This window comes from Prionailurus viverrinus, chromosome A1 (genome assembly GCF_022837055.1).
Source record: "Prionailurus viverrinus isolate Anna chromosome A1, UM_Priviv_1.0, whole genome shotgun sequence".
NCBI classification, from domain to species: domain Eukaryota; kingdom Metazoa; phylum Chordata; class Mammalia; order Carnivora; family Felidae; genus Prionailurus; species Prionailurus viverrinus.
Window position 1 is genome coordinate 18,473,804 of NC_062561.1, and position 15,292 is coordinate 18,489,095.

Below are 15,292 nucleotides of genomic sequence, written 5' to 3' on the forward strand. Positions count from 1 at the left end.
AGCACAGAGCCCAGCAGACGCATTACGTGGATGAAACATCTACAAGGAGTTCGCTATGGCCCGGGTATAGAGGCACTGAAGAAGGATGAGCAAGGAAGAGGCTGACGGAGTAGAGCAGACATAAACTACACCTAAGAGTTTGGAAATTATTCACCGGCCATTGCACGTTTCAGTTGTGGATAGAAGATGGGTCAGATGGGGGAAAGACTGGGTGTTTAGATTATTTCCTCACATAGCCAGGCTCAAATACCAAAGCTTAATAACACCAAGTCTGTGGCTTTGGCACCATATTCCTTTTTCTAAGTAATAAAAAAGTTTAAAGTTTCTATTACACATGGAAATCTGTTGACAATTTTAATCTGATGGCAGGGGCTACGGTGCTGTGACTTAGTGACAGAGTCCTCTGCCAGGAGAAACAAAGAAGGTGCTGTTGCTGGCGTGATTCAACTCTGCTTTATTGCCTTATTTCACATACCCTCTTCGTTTTGTTAAATTCGTCTTCTTACAAGCTAGGATCTCCCTGATGGATTCTTCGAGTCAATCTAGGACAATGTATTTTTAGCTCAAAAGTGCGGTTAGCTGCACAGTCCTTCGCAGCCTAAATACCTTCCACCGCAACCCCGGCCTGCCTTCCAGATGCAGTCCCGCCGTGCCCCCCATGCCTGCTGTGCCCCGGTCGCCAGAGTTAGAGCACAGGCCTGCCACACAGCTGCCTAAATCCCTGCATCTGCTCATACGCTTCCCTCCGCCTTCCGGTAAGAATGCCCTTCCTCCAGCCTCATTTCCCTTCTATACTTTTCTGATTCTCCAAGCTCAACTGGTTGAGCTTCAACATACCTTGCACCCAGACGCGTGTCCTCTGATTGTCTTCTAGAGCTTGGCTTGCAGTTGTGCACAGATTTGCTGCGTGAACTCCTTCAGGGACACGCACCGACTTCTGTCAGCTCTGTCTCCCAGCTCAGTGACTACACAGGGCTGAATTACACTGCACAGGGCTGCATTTCTATGTTCCAGAAACTGTGCTCTAATAACCACAACCCACAGGGATGCTCCCACTCATACTAACAGCTAGAGCTGGAGCTACCATTGACAGCTCTACTGAGTGCTTATTATGGACCAGGCACTGAGTGGAGACTCTTCATATACATATTTATATATGTCGATATAAACACACATATATGGACATATATGTATGCATGTATATATGTATGTGTATACATGTTTATATATGTGCATCTATTGTGTATATATAGTTGAGAATATCTATGTGTACACAGTCAACTAATCCCATGCAGAGAGTATTCTCATCTCCTTTTTTATTTATTTTATTTGTTTTGTATCTATGTATTTATTCTTGAGAGAGACAGAGACAGCATGAGCAAGGGAGGGCAGAGAGAGAGGGGGAGAGAGAGAGAATCCCAAGCAGGCTCCACATTGTCAGCACAGAACCTGCTGTGGGGTTCAAACCCACAAAACCATGAGATCATGACCGGAGCCAAAACTGAGAGTCAGACGCTTCACCGACTGAGCCACCCAGGCACCCCAATTGTCTCCCTTTTAGAGATGATTAAAATGAGTCACGGAGAGGGTAGGTGATGACCACAGAGCAGAGGGGGCCATCCGAAGCTGTCTCCTCCAACAAGGAAGCCCGCACACATACACAAAGCACCTCCTTGCATTGCCGACCCTTACCCCAGGGTGACTCAGATTATGCAGGCCTGAAACCTTCAATTCATCTCAGCCTTCACTGCACTGCCAGCTCTCAGGGAAGGCTGGCAAGGGTGGGGGAGGGCGTGTGGGGATGAATACCTGCAGAATCTTGTGGACTCGCTGCTTCATGGAAGAAGAAAGAAAGACAAATAAATCAGTGACGGAGGAAGAATCAAGAAAGGTAGGAGAATTTGGGAGACAGCTTCGTAGTGCATGTTGTCAGAAGCATGGCTTGATTCTCGCAGTTTTCTTTTGTTATAAAGTCTATTTGTTTATTTTGAGAGAGAAAGAGAGAGAGTGGGAGGGGCAGAGAGAAGGAGAAAGAGAAAATCCCAAATAGGCTCCATGTTGTCAGAGAAGAACCCCCCGACACGGGGCTTAAACCCATGAACTGTGAGATCATGACCTGAGCTGAAATCAAGAGTTGGACGCTCAACCAATTGAGCCACGCAGGCGCCTGGGTACTTGCGGTTTTAATGTCAACACGCTGACACCCACTTGCTGAATGGCTGTCTCCCATACTGGCCTATAAGCTTGGTGAGGGAAGAAACCATGACGGTCAGGTTCACAGCTGTGTTCCCAGCGCTTAGCACAGCATCTAGTAACGACAGTAACAGTAGCCAGTATTTGTTGAGCACCTACGTGTGCCAGGGCATTGTTCTAAATACAATCTCCATATTCCCTTGTCTAGTCTTCACAAAACCTTATGACATAGGTAGTAGTAATTCCATTTAATAGGTGAGGAAACTGAACCCTTTGAGAGGCTACAGAGCTTACCTGTGCCACACACACAAGTCAGGGCTGGATATGAAGACAGATGGTATGACCCTGGAACCGCTTTTAACCTTCACGTTGTACCTTCCCATGTTATAGGAATCAGCCACATAAAAAGGATCCACTGAATAAACCGTGACTAAAGGAGAAACAGTCAATAGGGGCAGAGCTGGAGGAGGGCAAAGAAGCAAAGGAATGGAAAAGGGTCTTTGGATTTGGCAGGTAAAAGGGTGCTGTTGGCCTTCAAGAGGGCACGGTGGAGTCCTCCCTCTGTCCCGAGGAAGGCCAGAACACCCAAGGTGAGGGTCTCTGCTGGGTTGGTCTTTGGATCCTCAATACCTAGCATGTGCATGGCACCTGCTTTGCACTCCGGAAAGTCTGCTATGGCAGGTGGCCCCGGCCCCCTGACCCTGGCTCCCTTCCCATGTGTCCCACTGCCCCCATTTATGAGCAAAGGACATAACAAGAGTTGAAGCTACTGGGAATAACAAAGTTATATTCTCGGGCCTGCAGGGTCGTCAAAGAGAGGAAATGTTGAAGACAGCAACCCAAAACTCTCAGTTTATAACTTTGAACTGGGGATGGGGGAGGGGTGGCAGGGGGACTGGCTTTCATTGGCTGTAGCTACCACATCAAAAATAAGTAACACATGAGAACTGCAACCACATGAAGGAAGACAGCACCAACCTCAGTGAGCCTCAATACCGAAGAAGCTTCTTGTTAGAAATGAAGCCTCCCAAATGAAAAACAAGCACCGTCTTTCTTGAAGGTCTAAATCACTTCAAAAGAGACTCACAAGCCCGGCTTAGATGAGTACCCCACCCCACTTCCTTGCCGGCTTCTTCCACCACACTTTGCAGGAACTAGACCCCACTGAGCAGCAGGTCAGGGGTGGGAGGGAGTGGGGGAGAGGGAGGACCCGGCTGCTCTCTGGACGTTAATGCGATTTGCATATTACAGGACCTGGACCCAGATGGTGAGTAGGGAGGTGTTGCCATGCTCCGTATCTGTGTGGCCAGCCAGCTGGACCACTGGGCTCAGCCACACACAGCTTCGGGAGGATGCAGATCTCCGTGAGTAGCACCGACATCTATTACCCCAGAAAGAAATTTGATATTGGGCCTAACGGGTTTTCTGTGTGTTCCTTTCGGACCATGGAGAGACCTCCCATGAAGACCAGATATGTCCACAGGAAGGTCACATCCCTTGTAGGGAAAATGTGATCCCAGCACAACCCCGCTTCCTGGTGGCAGAGAGTTCAAGGAAAGCACCAGAAACAAGGCAAGCTAGCAAAGAGCCAGCTAGCCGGAAGCTCAGTATGTTGGCACTAACGAAAGCAGGCCGTGTATAGGCAGCACAAATCGAGAGAGCATTTCAAAGTCACTTACACTTGGCATTCAAGAGCATTTTGGTGCTTATATTTAACTGTGGGTGTGTTTGGTATTTCTGTAATTTACAACACATGAGGCCACAATGTGAGAACCCGAAGCGGTAGGAGGCAAAGAGCCGTCCAGTTTTCCCATCCGGCTCCTGCTCCATTAGCGCTTGCCCAGGACTCGATGGTGGGGGGTGATGGCCCAGATTCCCAGCTGATGAAAAGCAGCCCAGGCTTCTGCTTTAAGGGAGCAGTCTTGGCTGAGCTCAGCAGTCTCCTGCTTTCTACCAAGAAGGAAAGGAGCAAGGAACCAATGGACTAGCTCAAAAGCCCTTCTTTCCTTGGAGTGGGCCAGTGCAGAGGAGAAGCTATGGCTGAGACCGGGAGAGGGTTGGAAACCCCCTCCGGCCCCATGCAAAGTGGGTCCATGAAAAGGGCAAAGGCTGGAGGCCTCCCTTGCTTTCTGTGTACATAGCACTCTGCCCAGAAGAGGTAGTCGAGCCGGGCAGCCCCGAAATGCTGGCCAGTGACAGGGGGATCCTCTCCCCCAGGGGAGGGCTCAGCGTGCTACTAAGGATGCTCCCTTCAAGTGAGAGGGAAGGAGGGTACGTACAGAATTGAAATGTAGGACACTTGCGAAGCATTTTGCTCACTTCTGGAAATTTCAGGGTAGACTGGGCCGGCTAACACAGCATAAGTGAAATGTATGTGTTTGTGTGCAGAGGGGTAGGGGGATTAGAGAGAAAAGCAAAAAAAGGAATAAGTAAAATAGCAGATGTTCGTTTACACAAACACATGAAGATATATAAGTAAGCGAAATTGATTGCTTAAGACAGTAGTTTCTCAAGATCAGCGCCCCTATTAATGGCAGAAGGGGACAAACTGCCACTCCTCCATAGTGAGTTACAGATAGGAAGACAAGGAAGGACAGTGTCCAAATGTATCTTATGTATCATAGAAATACATGCATGACAAACATTTGTCAGTTTAATGAGGACAAATGTCCTTTCCTGGTAAAGATGGTCATCATGGCCTTTATTTTTTGAAATGATGGTAAAAGTAGACGAGAATTATCTTTTTTTTTTAACTTTTTTTTTTTTAATATATTTTTGAGACAGAGAGAGACAGAGCATGAACGGGGGAGGGGCAGAGAGAGAGGGAGACACAGAATCCGAAGCAGGCTCCAGGCTCTGGGCCATCAGCCCAGAGCCTGACGTGAGGCTCGAACTCGCAGACCGCGAGATCATGACCTGAGCTGAAGTCGGACGCTTAACCGACTGAGCCACCTAGGCGCCCCAATGAGAATTATCTTTTAACCAACTTACTTGGCCAAAATTAAAAAGGTGATAACCTTGCAACCAATCCTGTATTTTTTTCCCCCTAACTTCACTTGTGTGTGAAATGAAATGTCCAGGAACCGCTAACCTAAGACATGGAAGTACTATACAACTTCTTTTTAAATTTCAAGACTCTTGGACAGATGCAGAGTTCTTGTAAGTACTTTTTTCTTTTGACAGTTACCACCATATAGGTTACAGGGAAGGCTGACATTTAGAAGGGCACACTGTGTGCCAGCAATCACACCAGACTCCTTCTTGTAATTCAGGTCATTAAGCTTACACGACATAATTGTATGGTGGATATTATTTAATTCAAACAGGAATTTCATAACTGGAACAAAACCGCATGGTGGTGAAGTCAGGATTCCCGTCTGACTTGCAAGCCCATGCTGTCTCCTATTCCATGGCCTTGGTTATGACTGAGAGGCACACGTCACTGGGCCTGAAAGAGTATCATCTCCTCGGGTATCATCTCCCCCGGCCTCTAATTTCACAAAAGAGGAGACCAAGCAACAGTGAGGTTAGGTGACTTCCGGCCCAAGGCTTGCTCCGCGAACCCGGCAATGGATCTAAGCTCCAACTCAGCGGGTCAACTCCCAGCCCTGAGCTCTCTCTCTCCGTGGTCCCCATTGCTTTCACAAGCACCACTGGGTGCCCCCTGCCGACCCACAGGCCCTCACCACAGTGGGGAAGAGACAGCTACCCTCCGTGCCACCCAGACCCAGGCTAAGAGCAGTGGACACCTTCCAGAGCCCACGGGCTCTGGATGTGACTCCAAGCCCGCCCAGGAGGCTCACCCCGCACAGCTGTTGCAAGGGGAAGATGCTGGAAGCCAAGTGGTTCCCTGTCAGTGGCCTCCACCCAGCTCAGGCCATGCCCCAAGGAATGGGGGCCACAGGGACAAAGGGGCATTGTATGTGGGAGAGAGAGGGGGCCTGGGGAGGAATGCACTGGGCAATTTCTTCCTCTCATTGAGCCGGCCTCACCCAGCTGTCTTGTGGTGACAAGAAGGAACCTCCGGATAGGGGCTGCACGCCCACTGTATATGACAGGAGACCCAAGCTGATTGATTGAGTTATTAGATTTCCCCAAAGGATGAAGAGCTTCATTTAGCCCGCATTGTGTCACTCGATACAATGCCCCTGAGTATACAGACACTGCCTTATCACATTCCCTTTGATTCCCTCCAAATGGAGACATTTAAAAAGAGTCCGATAACATTTTTCTGAAAGAAGCTCCCACCTCCTCTTTTTTTTTTTTCCCCCGAAGAAGAGGCCTAGAATCATTTGTCTCCAAAAGGGGGCCCTCCTGTCAGAGGAGCAAAAACCATTTTAATAGCATCTTCTCTTTGCTGAATTGTGTCTTCATTTTACACTGTGGCTTTATTCTCTGCCCCTTTGACACAGCCAGCTGCCTTTCACATTCCAGCTCAGAAACAGGCTAGCTTCAGGCTGTAACAGGCACCAGCTTCCAAAGCCCTTTCTCTGGATGACTCACGTTAGCCTGTGTGAGCCTGCGAGCCCACAGCGGCAATTCCTAGACCTTTGTTTCCTCTGCGAGAGGTACATTTGTGTATGCGCGACCCCAAGTGCGAAAACAATGTCTACCCAAGTACCCTGCTTTACAATGGAGTGAAATGATTAATTACACAGTGGAATGTCTGCTTCATATCTCATTCAGGTTCATCCTGTTATCAACTCAGCAGACAGAGGAAGTGACATCATGCGCCCCAGCTCCCCTTTGAAGCTGGAGGTGCCTACTGAGACTTGGTATGCCGTGCTGTGCCCTAGGCAGGAAGCATCAGGCTTGGCCTTTCTGTTAAACTGTTTTAGAAAAAAAAAGAAAAATAGGTTGGGCCATCAGTTTCTTAACTGGGATTTTGCATCCCATTGCTCAAATGGTGAAGAAAAAAAAAAAAGGCCTTTTGTGAGCTCTGCTCTCAGCCAGGAAGGTTACAAAAGAGAGGAGATATGTTCTCCCAAGTGTCTTGAAATTTAAATCCTTCTGTACAAAGCACAAATATGCAGGGGGGGGAAATGCTCAACTGAGCAGGCTTTCATGGAACCAGTGAAGCAAATCTGTCCAACACTAGTTACCCGTGTCTCTCTTTGCCCGAGGATTCCAAACCCCCCGGTCCGTTTGCTGCCTGCTTCTCCACGCCTGTGCAAACGTGTTTTATAAGCTGGTTATCTCGGGTTTTTGTCCGTGAGTGACGGCTCTGGGAACTCTCAGCGTGGATCTGAACAGCATGCAAAATCATTTTACTTTTAAGACAAAAGACATTAGCTTCCTGTAGCTTTCCTAGCCATCTCTATCTCTCTTCCCTTCCCATCCTCCTTTCCCTCCTCCTCTTCCCCTCCCCACGGCACCAAATAAAATGCTTAGGAAATGAAGGGCACAGCTGCCCTTTCTTCCCATTAAAACAATCAAGAATGATGGTGAATTTAATATGTTTGATTAGAGAAACTCCAATTTGGTGCACTTGAATCAGCCGCCTTTGTCTTCGGCTCCAATGGCCCGATTTCAGTGGAATGTCCTCTGCTGTCCACGGCCAGCTCACTGGAGCTGCGAGAAAATTCAGCCTCTGAAAGCATTTGCCTGGCAAGCTCGGCGACCGGGTATTTATGCTGTGGAAGATGCCAGGGCCGCTTCGTACTAATCAGAGGGAGCACCTCTTCATTAAATCATGGTCGCTTACTGGTGACCCTTAGGGTTGTAAGCCCCGGGGCCTGGGGGCCTCTTTAGCAATGTTAATTTTTCATGGATGTTATTGCTTTTTTTAGTGGATATTCGCCATTAAAATTCCAGCCTGCATCCTGTACAAACAGCCCAGGAGATTCTGGTGCTCTGCTCTCATAGAAGAAATTCAGAGACTAATCATCAAATTTACATGTGGAGTCCCTTTTATCCAAAGAACAAGTATACGCCTAATAGAAAATAAGAAAATGTGTCATAATTTCCCCACAAGGTATTATTAGGAGAGTCTGAAATACTGCCCAAGCAGCCCCAGCCTTGGAAGGTGCTTGGAAAGGAATTGATCTCATGGGGAGTTTCCAGGTTTGGAGAATGCTGTTTATTTGCACTTAAAGTTTATGGAGATTTTTATGAAGGGCTCTCATTAAATATTCTAAATAAATGTATGCTCAACAAATATGTACGTCAGTGAATTAAGGGTGAGAATTTAAATTACTCTCAAAAACGTAGTACAACTCTGTGGAGTTCGGAGAGGTTTCTTGAATACGTTCCCTACCATTGCCAAAGTCAGAGGTGGCACGTGGGATGGACCAGGTCACGGGAACTGTTGGGTTCATTTGCCACTCTTTTATGAAGAGGAAGTCCCACATCTCCTGGTATCTACCCCAAACTGACCACCTAGCTGAGAGCCCAATGACTTCTCCACCCGGACTCCATGGTAGGCAACCAAAGCTGGGGACCAGAGCCAAGCTAGAAATAGCATCCAGGTCTCTGGGTTCCAGCAACCATGCCCAGCCTGTGAGTCAGCCTGTCAACAACATTGACAAGGTACGCACAGGGCCCTGCGAGGCTCAGGGAGAGCGGCTCAGGAAGGAGGACACCCCGTCCTTGCATCGTGCCAAGTCCCCGGGGCTGGGTAGGTGGGGCGTTAGAGGTGAACGTTTCGCTCCGAGACCGACATGTGCACCATCGGCTTTGCGGGGCCTGCAAGCCTGAGAACTCTGAGGAGGCCTGGGCATGCCTTGGCTCCACATTCCAAGGCCCTCTGGTCTCGGGCACGAAGAACGAGCGAGGCCTTCCGGCAGGACCAGTTTCCCAAGAGCGGCACCGGCTGCCAGGCTCGGAGCCACGTCAGGGAAGGCCCCTAGGAGAAAGCTCTGGGCTGGTTGGTGCGGGTGAGCCCCACGCTCCTCCACAGGAGCCCAGCACTTTCTCAAACAGAACTGGGCAGCTAAGACCCACGCGGAAGCCGCCAAGACGAATGAGTTAACTTTAGTTGCAAAAACACAACCGAGGGCTGCGTTTTGCCTCCTTTTTAAGTGTAAAAGTCAAGTTTTAAGATGCCTATTGTATAAGAATTAATATGAAAGGAATTTTATATCCTACTCTGGCATTGTGTTATAATCATGGAATGCTCTCCCCGCCCAATCTGGCTCGCTGGCCCCTGGACCGTGCCAACAATTATTCAGTTCCTCAGCGTGTGAGTGTCGCTGTGGGGACAGCCTCCAGAGACTGAACGAAAGAGGCCATGAGCGCTCCAAGCTGGAAAGAAGGGCATGAGCCCCCAGCACAGGGCTGTGCCTCTATGCTCACACCCTGACACACCTCCTAGCCGGCTAGTCCTCCCCTTCCTTCTGAAGACTCCAGGGGACCTGCATGGGAAGTTTAATACATCAACAACTGCAGCTGTATGAACACATTGTCTTTGATGCAACACACAATGGGTTCCAGAAAAGGAAAACAAAATACTCTTTAAACAGTGTGCTGCATTCTGTTTGGAAATTGAGAGTCCAGGGCAAAGGGTTTTCCTTGGAGAACCAGAATGGGGGTGGGGGGGGGTGGGGCTTGTTTCTGCATTTTTACTTGGCTTGGGAACCAGAGCTCATTCCCCTGAGCGTAAAGATTTGACCGGGACTCCGCAGAATTTACCATTTCAGAAAGGAAGTTCTGAACCAGCAAGGGAAAATCAAATGCGTTTGTAAGTCATCAAGTGTCTGAAAGATTCTTCAGGAGGAAATGGCAACAGGTTCTTTTCCATCATCCCTCAAAAGGGAGTAGGAAGAAACGAACTTCAGATGTCGGATGAGGGATTCGGGTTAGACATGAGGAGACTTTTCCAGACTGAGGAATGCTCGGCACTGGAATAGGTCACTGAAAGAGGATGTTGAAACATGGCTGAAGAGTGAATGTGTCTGGCTTTTTATGTGTGGGGAGGAGTAGAACCCTGAAATGCCAGGGAGCCCCTGGCTGCTTCGGCGGTGATAACAGCGTTTTGTATTGTTTTGAAATTCCTGGTTGTTAGGCTCCTGTTGTTACATCTTTTCCTCAGATCAACTCCCTCAGAATGGCCCTATTTGGAGGGAGAGCACTGTGTTTTCATTTCCTTTTGACCAATTCGAGTCTCACCGGGCTCTTTCTAATCTGCACTTAGGAAATGCCTCCCGGGGTCACCTCTTCCTTTCCTGCCCGTGGCGCAGAACCATAAATTCCGAGTGTTGAACAATGGCCATTGAAGGTGTGTCTGGTTGAGTTAGCTTTGTTTTCCTTTTCCTTTTTCTTAGTAGAATTCATTCAACTACATGCATGTTTTCAACAACCGGGCCAGTCCTCCTCCACACGAGGATGATGTCAGCAAACCCAGGAAGCTTTCAGAGCCAAGAAAGCCTCAGACCCAGGAGGAAGCAGTTATGGATCTCCGTGGCTAAAGTGTTCTGTGTCCACAGGATGTGAGCGGGGAAAGGGTTCCTGCCTAAGAATGCACAGAGCGGGTGAAATCAGGAGTGACTGCCGCTGGCCACGGCCGGCCGGGATATCAACTTCTTGAAAGCAAAATCGGTTACAAAAAAACAAACCAAAACATGGCTACCCATTTTCTGAGGTACTTGAGGGGCACAAGTTAAACAGAACCCGTCGTCATCGCCCCACCTGGCACGAAACCAAATAAAAAGAAAGCAAAACCATACTTCCTTGGATTGCACCCCTGGCCTGAACCACCCACCCAAATCTGTTCTGTCAGGTGCTTGTGCCCAAGCGCCAGCACCCTCCTTTTTCAATATTCACCCACAGACTCCCAAACCCAGCCCTAGAGCAATCAAACCCTCGAAGCCATCCTAGACATCTCCCAATGTCCTCCCTCTACGATGTCCCTCCTTCCTTCTCCATCACCAAAGATCACTACCGAAGTATCTACAACTGCTCGGAGGCAGAAAAACCAACCTGAAAGTGCACACCCAACGCTCCTTCCCTTATCGGTGATGTTCTACCATAATCCCGTTAAATTTACAAATAGAAAAGTTGTTTCAATAAATGTAAACATTTAAGCTTTCATACATACATCCGCATAGCTTTCTGTATTATTGACACAGTGTTATATACAAGAAAGGAAGGAATTATTTACCTTAGTATATTGATCCAAATTAGTGGCTCGTAGTGTTGAATTAGGTACCACACAAATGGAATAGTTGAACACAGAAACAGTGTCATACTCAACTAAGTATCTTTACTGCCTGGCAGAGTTCCTGTTTCACGGTAGTTGATAAATGCTAGCAGCTGAATGCATGCACATATAATTTCCAAGCCTCAAGCGGTAGAAAACCATCAGAGAATTCCAAGAAGGTGAGCAGAAAGAAGGTATGGTATGTTAGGGTTACTGGTTAAGAAGACAGCTTTGTAGGTGGATAGATAAGTAGGATTTGGTCCCATAGACCTGGAGCAAACCCCGGCAAAAAAATTCACTGTGAATTTACCTGTACTGTTCAGTGCCTGTATTGCCAGATGTACATGATAAGAAAAACTCACCCAGATACTGCCTAGGATAAGGAGACCCAGGGTAGCTGAAACAGGAGGATACGCAGCAACACAGAGTAGCTTGATGGGTGAGCAGCTCACAGAATGTGATCCTCTCTCACACCCTTTTTCTCATATTTGTACCCCCTTTGGGATAAAGGGAATTCTTCTGGGGCTAAGGCTATAGGCAGAGTTCAGTGCCATTCTGAGGGGGGAGGAAAGCACGTGTGTGCCCCATACAACCATACAGGTGCCTGCGGGTGCCTGTTTGACCTGCTAGAGCACCTACGGAGAGAACTGGCCTAATGTCCATTATTAGAAGTATTACTGTTACAGTTAGTGTCGTCCCAGTGCCCAGCACTCTGTGGTGTATCTAGTAATTGAAATGAATGATAACCATAGAGAAGTGCTTAGTATGAATCGTTCCAAAAGAGAGAGGGGAAAGAAAAATATGGATGGATACAGAAAAAACAAAAGAAGAGCTCCATTAGATTTATAGACTTTTACCAGTGTTAATAAGAAATTGATGGTGTGGTGTTGGATGCTTCATTTAGGGCATACTTAATATATATTAAAGACATGTACACCTTGCTTCCAGCAACTTTCTTCCAAAGCCAAATGAGTATAACTGGAACAACTGAAATATATACCGAAATTTAAAAGTACATTGAAATGTATAAATTATTTAAAAAGATGGTTAAGAATGCCCATGGCCATTCCTACAGCGCCCCAAACCCTTTCTGACTGAAAGGCAATAACAGTGTCTTTGGCCATTGACACTTCTATGTTCCCGGGGGGTGGGCAAGACTCGAAAAGCAGCCAGACTACACACTGGCTTCAAACAACACGCAGAGATAGCATTTATACGGGACAGAACGTGAGGGAACGAGACAGGATGAGCAAAGGGTACAGATAGGATTGTGTCTCCGTAGAATGTCTGAGGTTTACCACCATTGCATCCCCTGGATCCCCAGCAAGCTGATAACGACGAGCCCTTAATGCGTTCGCCGCCTCTGACTTGTGTCGGCCCAGCATGCAATCGTCTAAATGATACCACAACAATGCTAGAGCACACATTAAGCACTTATTGTAATAGCTGGACTGCTGAGCAGGAGCCGTGGAAGGAGACAGAGCAGGAAACACTAAAGGTGTCTTTGACCGCATGTGCACATTCCTATTAAGTCACAGTGTGGGCTGCACTGGGCTACGGAGTGACCACAGCGGGGGAACCAATGTACCTAACGCTGCTGGTGGAATCTCTCTATTTTCAGGTTAAAAACATATTAGACCAAGAATGAGCCCTAGAGTAAATGATAGTCTTTGTCTGATAGATACCAACATAGGGTCAACGATTGTAACCAATGAACTACTATGAGCTACTATGTAGATAGTAGGAGAGGAGATTTATCAGACATCTCTGTACCTTCTACCCAATTTGGCTGTGAACTTAAAACTACTCTAAAAAATAAAGTCTACTTACAAATTGAGAAAGTTCAAAAGGAAGGAGAGGTTGTTATAATCCCTGCAGTAAATACAGTGATCTTACTTATCAATCAGCTTCATTCAGCAAACAGCCTGAAATCACATATTGTCAAACGCAGACAGTTTTCTAGGTCAGAAATCTGGTACAGGTCTCAGCAGACAAAAGTCACGGTGTCAGTGGACTTCATTCCCTTTGGGGGCTCTAGAAGAGAATTCATTTCCTACTCATTCAGGCTGTTGGCAGAATCTCTAGCCGTTGTAGGCCTGAGGTCCCCGTTTTCTTCATGGCTGTAAACTGAGAAAGGCTTCCAGCTTCTAGAAGGTCACCATATTCCTTCGCTCATGGTCCCTTTCCTCCATCCTCAAAACCAGCAACAGTGGGTTGAGTGGTCATGCATGCCATGTCTCTCCAAACCACTATCTTTCCTCCTCTTTACTTTATTTTTATTTTTTTTCAATTTTTTTCATGTTTTTATTTATTTTTGAGACAGAGAGAGACAGAGCATGAGCAGGGGAGGGGCAGAGAGAGAGGGAGACACGGAATCCAAAGCAGGCTCCAGGCTCTGAGCTGTCAGCACAGAGCCTGACGCGGGGCTCGAACCCACAGACTGTGAGATCATGACCTGAGCTGAAGTCGGACGTTTAACCGACTGAGCCACCCAGGTGCCCCGCCTCCTCTTTACTTGAAAAACTCATGTGACCAGATTGGGCCCATCTGGATAATCTCCCTAACTCAAGGTCCATACTTTAGTCACAACTGCAAAGTCTCTTTGCCAAGTAAGATAGCATATTCACAGGTGCCAAGGACTGAAGCAGGCAATTCTTTGGGAGACCAGTATTCTGCCTACCATGCTCTCCTGGCCTTATTAATATGTGGCCCTGTGTCCATAATGCTTCTAGAACTACCTTCACTGAAGTTGTCTTGAACACAAATGCTCAGTCAACTCCACCATGCGACCATTCTGCAGTGTTTGACATTGACGTGACCTATTGCAGCAGCAGCATCACCTGGGAGCGTGTTAGAAACACAGAAGCTCAGGCCCCACCTCAAATCTACTTAATCGGAATCTGTGTTTTGGTGAGATCCCTATTCAAATTCTAGGCACATTAGAGTTTGAGAGACATCACTCTAGGGCTGTGCTCTCCAGAGCGGTAACCTTTTGAGTATGAACAGATCTTTTAGAAATTCTCTTTATTTTCGTGTGTAATCTCCTCCATCTTAATTTGGATTTTTGCACATGTTTTATGAATCACTAACCATTTCAGCTAATCATCCCTACCTCTCACGTCCCTGTGCTTTTGCTTACACTATTTCCTCTGCCTAGAATCATTTTCCCTCTCTCCACCGACTGAAACTAGCTTCTGAACTCTCCAGTGTCACCTTCTCCCAACAACCTTCCCTCAAATAGGTCATTGCTCCCACCCCACACCCTTAGAAACATTCATATTGAATTGTTTCTGTTTGCAGGTTCATCTTCCCCATCAACGACTGAGCTGCACAAGGATGAAAACCATGCCGTCTCTATCTCTGTGTCCCCAGGGGACAGCAGTCCTACCTCTTAGCTAAGTAAATGAATATCTAACTTGAAAAACGCCTGCTACATTTTTTTAAGCCTGCTACATTTTAAACATTTTACTATTTCCCGTGCCTCTATTTAAAACAAAAGAGAGTTGGGGAGCATGGGTGGCTCAGTCAGTTGAGCATCCAACGCTTGATTTCGGCTCAGGTGATGGGCCCAGGGTTGTGGGGTTGAGCCCTGCATCAGGCTCTGAAATGAGCATGAAGCCTGCTTGGGATTCTCTCTCTCTTTCCCTCTGCCCCATCCCCCAATGGCTCATGCACTCTCTCTCTCTGTCTCTGTCTCTGTCTCTAAAATAAAATAAAAATACGAATAAAAAAATAAAACAAAAAAAAAACAGAGAGAGAGGTCTTCTAGTTTCTTTCTTCAGATCACATGTTCTGGCTGATTTCTCACTGGCATCACATCAACTGGACAGAGGGTTGAAAGTAGACAGCCTCACTCACCTGCCACCAATGCAGAGCATTTCATATCTGCCCCCGATGTTCTTTCGGCGCTGTGTTCATTGAGTGTGGATACCCATTGCATGGAAGAGAGAAAGACAGATGCCT

The 15,292-nt window shown here is 47.3% G+C and overlaps 1 long non-coding RNA gene across 5 annotated transcripts in view; it reads right to left on the reverse strand.

The window, feature by feature from the left end:
- LOC125175606 (uncharacterized) overlaps nucleotides 1-15,292 on the reverse strand; it is a 403,243-nt gene that overhangs the window by 117,706 nt on the left and 270,245 nt on the right. The window contains exon 1 of one of the 5 annotated variants that reach the window (XR_007155901.1): nucleotides 15,188-15,237. The exons of the other annotated variants lie outside the window; for them this stretch is intronic. This is a non-coding gene — a long non-coding RNA (uncharacterized LOC125175606). Of the gene's footprint in view, nucleotides 1-15,187; nucleotides 15,238-15,292 lie in introns of those variants that run through there. 5 annotated transcript variants of the gene reach the window in all.